We start from the raw sequence: 5350 nt of genomic DNA, 5'->3' as shown, positions 1-5350 counted from the left end.
AGTGCGACGTGGATCCTGCACATACTGAACTGCTGCGTTAGATAGAAATTACGTGCCCGGCTGGGACGTGTTTGCTCGCGGCCCCCATCGCACGGAGGCGCCCCACTGCGCCTCCCGCTGCATGCTGGGCTGCTTTCCACTTTAGAGTGGTCGTGAGGACCACTCTAAAGCCGAGGACATTTGCTTCTAAGTCCTGGTGTCGACGTATGTTTTCCTTTCTTCTAGGTAGATACCTGAAGTGGAATGACTGGGGTTTGTGGTAAATGGACATTTGACATTTTAGGAAGCTGTTGGACTGTTTCCCAAAGTGGCTGCACCGTTTTACTTTCCCGCCAGGGGCGTGGGAGGGTTCAGGCTCCTGCACTTTCCGCGCAGCCCCGTGCTGTCAGGCTCTCTTACCCGTTCTGGAATGTGGGCGTGTGGTAGGTCACTGTGGGTTAGGGTAGCTTCCTGATAACCAAGGGTGTGGAGCAGCTCTTCATAGGCTTGTGTGTATGTGTGTTGGGGGGCGGCGCTGTATATATCTTCCGTGAAGCGTTGATTCAGACGTTTTACCTGTGTTCCCTTCATGCGGTTCCTCGTTTTATTACTGACTTGCTACCGTTCTCCTGCCTTCTGGATACAGCTCTGGGACTCCTCAGCTCCTGCGTTTGGGAAATCTCCTACTGCCCTGGGACTTCTTTTCCCTTCTTGCTGGTGACTTTCGAAGCAGAGAAGTTTTACATTTTGATGAAGTTCAACATACCACTTATTTTCGTTGTGTCCCTAGAAGGACATCCCGTAATCTAAATCTTGGCCAGACTCAAGGTCAAAAGATTTTCTCCTGTTTCTTCTAGAAGTTTTAAAAACTTTGCTTCTTTCCTTAGATTTGTGATCCATTTCAAGTTAAGTTTTATGTGTGGTCGCACGGAAGTTTCTGGGTTCGGGTTTTCTTCTGCCCACCCCGTTGCTGCTGCATCAGTTTTTGAAAAGACCACTGTTGTTGCCTTGAAATGTGTTAGCACCTTTGCCGACCAGCAGTGGGCACAGGTGTCTGCACGTATTTGGGAGCCTGTTAGATGCATGGATGCAGACATCCGTGCGTGTGCCCGCACTCACGGTCTGGGTGAGGTGTTGATCGGTTTTTGGATGTTAAGCCAACCTCGCTCCCTTGGAGGAAGCCCATGTGATCATAGTCAATGATCTGTTTTATACGTGGCTGGGTTCTGCGTCCGGCGTTTTGTGAAGATCTGCATGTCAGTGTAGGGGGGATATATCAGGGTGCGGTTTCTTCTGTGGCGATGGCTCTAGCTTTGCTGTCCGGGGAGCGATGGCCTCATAGAAGGAGCTGTGGATTTTCCCCCTTTCTACAATTTCTGTCAGACCATGTGTGATTGGTACCATCTCTTTCTAATGCTGTGTCAACCTCAGGCCGTCTGTAAGTCTGCTGTCTGTTCCTCCACCTCATCTGGAAGCAGAAGTCTGCCCTTCTTGTTTGAGAGAGATTTTCGAAGCGTACATCATGGAGCAGGTCCAAACAGGTGTCAGGACCTTGCTGTCCCACAGCCCACAGACCCTAACCTCAGTGTCAGTTAGAAACCAACATCGGAAGATAAATTCAGGAGCTTAAACAGCTCATTGGTGCAAAGACAAAGCGCCATGGGCAGAATGGCACAAGGAGGCACGGAGGTCCTTGCTCCTAGTATAGTGTTGTCCTTTGTTCTAGAGCGTGTGTCCTGACCGCCTCGTTCTCCTGTGTAGAGTGGGGGGGGGGGGCGCGGGGGGGCAGGAGACGCATCCACAGCCAGGCCTGTTTCCCCTCCCACCTGTGCAGCGCCCTGGACATGGCCCCCTTTAGACAGGTCTCCGAGCTGCCGCGTCCGGGCGCACACGGTCGGAGCTGTGCATACATACGCTTTCTCCCAGGGAGCGCTTGCCCGCTCTTGCCCCCGTGGCAGTGGGCAGTGTCTGTGTACTGGCCCGTGGCCCCAGGGCCTGAACCCCCTTACCACGGCGGAAACGCTCAGGGACGTGTGTCTGTGCCAGTGCTGGGTGACTTTCTGTTTCCGAACGCTTCCACGTCATGTGGCTTTCAGAGTAGCTGCTGCCGTGGCGGCAGATGGTCTCCGTTTGGGAAGTGACCCCTGACGGTCATCCCGGCCTAGGGTCACCGGTCTGCGTGTGCCAGGCCCATGCCATCCCCTGCTAGCCATGCGCCTCGGGCACTCCAGCTCCGTGCCTTAGTTTCCTCACGTGTAAACGGCACCATGACCTCCCTCCTGGGCTGTCACGAAGGTCTGAAGTTGGTCCTGGGGAAAAACACTTCTAAAGATTACTCAGACGGCAGGGAACGCGGACACTTCTCCCTCCATCCTTCCCTCCCTCACTCGCTCTCTCACTTTCTCTTATGAACACACCTTTGAAGGTTTGAAGAGCTACTAATCTTTGCCCAGAACGTATGTACAAGTGGACAGATGAGTAAAAGCTTTATTTTTTCTCTTTGGAATAAAATTTCCGGTTTGTAGCAGCATCTTACTTGAACCAGTAAGGTGTTTCACGTTTTTTTACGCAGCCCTCGGTGTGTGGTTGTTGGTTCGTGTGTACTTTAGTCACCGCACACGTTTCAAACAGGAACACCGGAGAACTGAATTTGAACGGCACAGTTTTATATGATCTGGTGACGGCTCGAGCAGGTGTCGAACCAGGTGGATGGTTTTCTCGCTTTGCCCCCCAGCCTCCTGTGCTCTGCTCATGTCACCGCTGCATGGGATTGCGCATGAACGAACCTCCCCAAACTTAGGAACTACGTGACGCACTGGCTGAGCTCACAGATCTGGGGCGGGCCCTTTGGGCAGCTCGCTGGGGCAGGTCTTCTGCGTCTGCACTCAGGGGCACAGGGGTCTGGCCTGCGTGGTCTCTACCCTGGCGGCCCCACATGTGCACAGCAGGAGTGTTTCAGGAGCAGGGCGGGGCGCCCCCAGGCCGTGCACACACTCCATCCTGTCTGTGGCAGCGAGTGTGCCTAGCGCACAAGCCCAGGTCTGAGCGTGGGGCATAACGCTCACTCTCCTTGTGGGTCAGGCTGCAGAGTCATATTGCAGAGGGGAAGCAGGGGAGGGCCTGCCCATTTGTTCAGGCTACACAGAGAGCATCTCTTCCCAAAGGTGTGTAGGGAAGGGGAACAGAGGAAAATCAGCAGGTGTGGCTGTGGTTGCAGGAACCCCACGCAGCAAGCAGCCTGGGTCTATATCTGAGACGTGGGCTGGGGCACCCTGCGGCCCCGTCCGACCCCTGCCGTCCGATCCCTGCATGGCTCCTGGATCTGGTCATCCCAGGCGCGTGGTGTTTGGGCGGCCTTCCTGCGAGTGGCATCTGGGTCTGAATGGACCAGTGGCACGCCTGTCCCGTGGCCTCACACACCACTCCCGGGTCACTCAGCACCCTTGCTATCTTGTCACCTAGGGCTTTGCACACACTGCTCCGGTCTGTCTGGAGGCTTCAGAGGGGGTCGGTGGCAAACCCGTGAATCCTAGAGGACATTCAGGAAGTGGGGAAGACAGATGCACTAGGGCAGACACAGGCGGGAGGCAGAGGAGAAGGAAGTGAGGGGGCCAAGCTCCCGAACAGGAGTTAAATCAGGAACAGGGAGGGGTGCCTAGATGGTGTGGAACGAACACAGAGCTGGTCTGGAAGGCTGCCTCCCGTGTGGCCCCAGCTAAATGCCCCCTGCCAGAGGCAGACCTAGGGAGCCCGTGAAAGGGCCAGCGCTGCCGGGGTGGGGCCACACGGGCCCAGGGGACCTGAGGCAGTGACCCTGCTCTGCCCGGTCCTGTGCTGGCGGAGTCCTGTCCTTGTGAAGGTGTCCAAACCCATAGACGCTTGCAGCACCAGGATGAGCCCGAATGGACTCGGTGGAGTTCCATTAATAACGTTGTAGCTCATCGCTTGTCACAAATGTACCGCCTAGCACCAGATGTTCATAATCAGGGGAACTACAGGGGAAGGATGGTTGGGGAGGTCATGGGAACTCTGTATTTTGTGCTCCATGTTTCCATAAACCTGAAACTACTTAAAAAAAAAAACAAAAAAACAAGGGGCGCCTGGGTGGCTCAGTCATTAAGCGTCTGCCTTCGGCTCAGGTCATGATCCCAGGGTCCTGGGATCAAGCCCTGCATCGGGCTCCCGGCTCAGCAGAAAGCCTGCTTCTCCCTCTCCCACTTCCCCTGCTTGTGTTCCCTCTCTCTCTATGTCTCTGTCAACAAAATAAATACAATCTTAAAATAAAAAATGAAACCCATTATGGAGGGGAAGGTGGGTGCAGTGTGCTTTGAGTCGTTGCTTTGGGTCCACTCCCATGACTTCTCGGATGTCTTTGTCCCTGGAGTGGGGAAGACAGGCTGCGTCCACCTGCTGGGATACCGTATGCCAAGTGCGGGCTGACGAGGCGTCCTGCAGTTTCTTGGGGGCCCAGCTCTAGCCGGTCTGGGAAGGAAGGGCCTGTCCAGCTCTGTGTGGGACCTGGTTCAGAAAGGGGCATGTTATGGAGCCTCACGCTGCTTCGTGCTGCTCGGGGGTCGTGTGTGTGTTTTTGGGACGCCTGTGTTTCTGACTGTGGTTCTTGAAACAAGCACTAAATACGCAGTGAGCTTGGACTGCACCCTCCCTGCGAACTCTCTGCCTATGGCCACTATGTCTGGCAGGAGTAGGCCCCTGCTAAACCTCAGTGGAAGGAAGGGAGAGAAGAGAGCTCGGGGAGGATGGCAGGGAGAGGCAAGGACAGGTAAAAGACCCGCATCTTCTGGAATAAGGTGGACATGGATTGGGGAGGGGAGTAGGCCCATTTGATCCTTCCACAGCCGAAGAGCAGCCTGGTTGGGGGGCCAAGGGGCATCAGGGTGAGCAGATCCCAGGTGGAGTCCTGGGACGTGGGCCACCAGGAGACCAGGTGAGGCCTGCCCGGTTACTGCCCCACACATGCCCTCACAAAAATAGGGCCGTCTTTCTCCCTAGGAGGAGTGATGTCCATGGAGAGATTTCTCCAGGCTGCCTACTTCCCAAACATAATACTCAATTGATGCTCCGGTGTTTCTGTCCCAGCACATGGCAGTCCTTGCACTGGGCTCTGCAGGTGTGCTCACTCTGGGAGGTGCAGGTGTCCTTGCTCTGGGCTGTGCAGGTGTCCATGCTGTGGGCTGTGCAGGTGTCCTCGCTCTGGGAGGTGCAGGTGTCCTCGCTCTGAGCTGTGCAGGTGTCCATGCTGTGGGCTGTGCAGGTGTGCTCACTCTGGGTTGTGCAGGTGCCCTCGCTCTTGGTAGTGTGGGTGCCCTTGCTCTGCACTGTGCAGGTGTGTTCGCACTGGGCTGTGCAGGTG

General features: G+C 55.6%; 1 protein-coding gene across 1 annotated transcript in view; it reads left to right on the top strand.

Moving 5' to 3' along the window:
* Positions 1-5350, top strand: part of PPP2R3B (protein phosphatase 2 regulatory subunit B''beta) — a 48640-nt gene that overhangs the window by 4039 nt on the left and 39251 nt on the right. The gene's annotated exons all lie outside the window — the stretch shown is intronic.

Source organism: Mirounga leonina, unplaced genomic scaffold (genome assembly GCF_011800145.1).
Source record: "Mirounga leonina isolate KUSES-001 unplaced genomic scaffold, KU_Mleo_1.0 Mir_268, whole genome shotgun sequence".
Classification (NCBI taxonomy): domain Eukaryota; kingdom Metazoa; phylum Chordata; class Mammalia; order Carnivora; family Phocidae; genus Mirounga; species Mirounga leonina.
The sequence above is the reverse complement of the archived record's forward strand: the minus strand, read 5'-3'. Positions and strand labels throughout refer to the sequence as shown.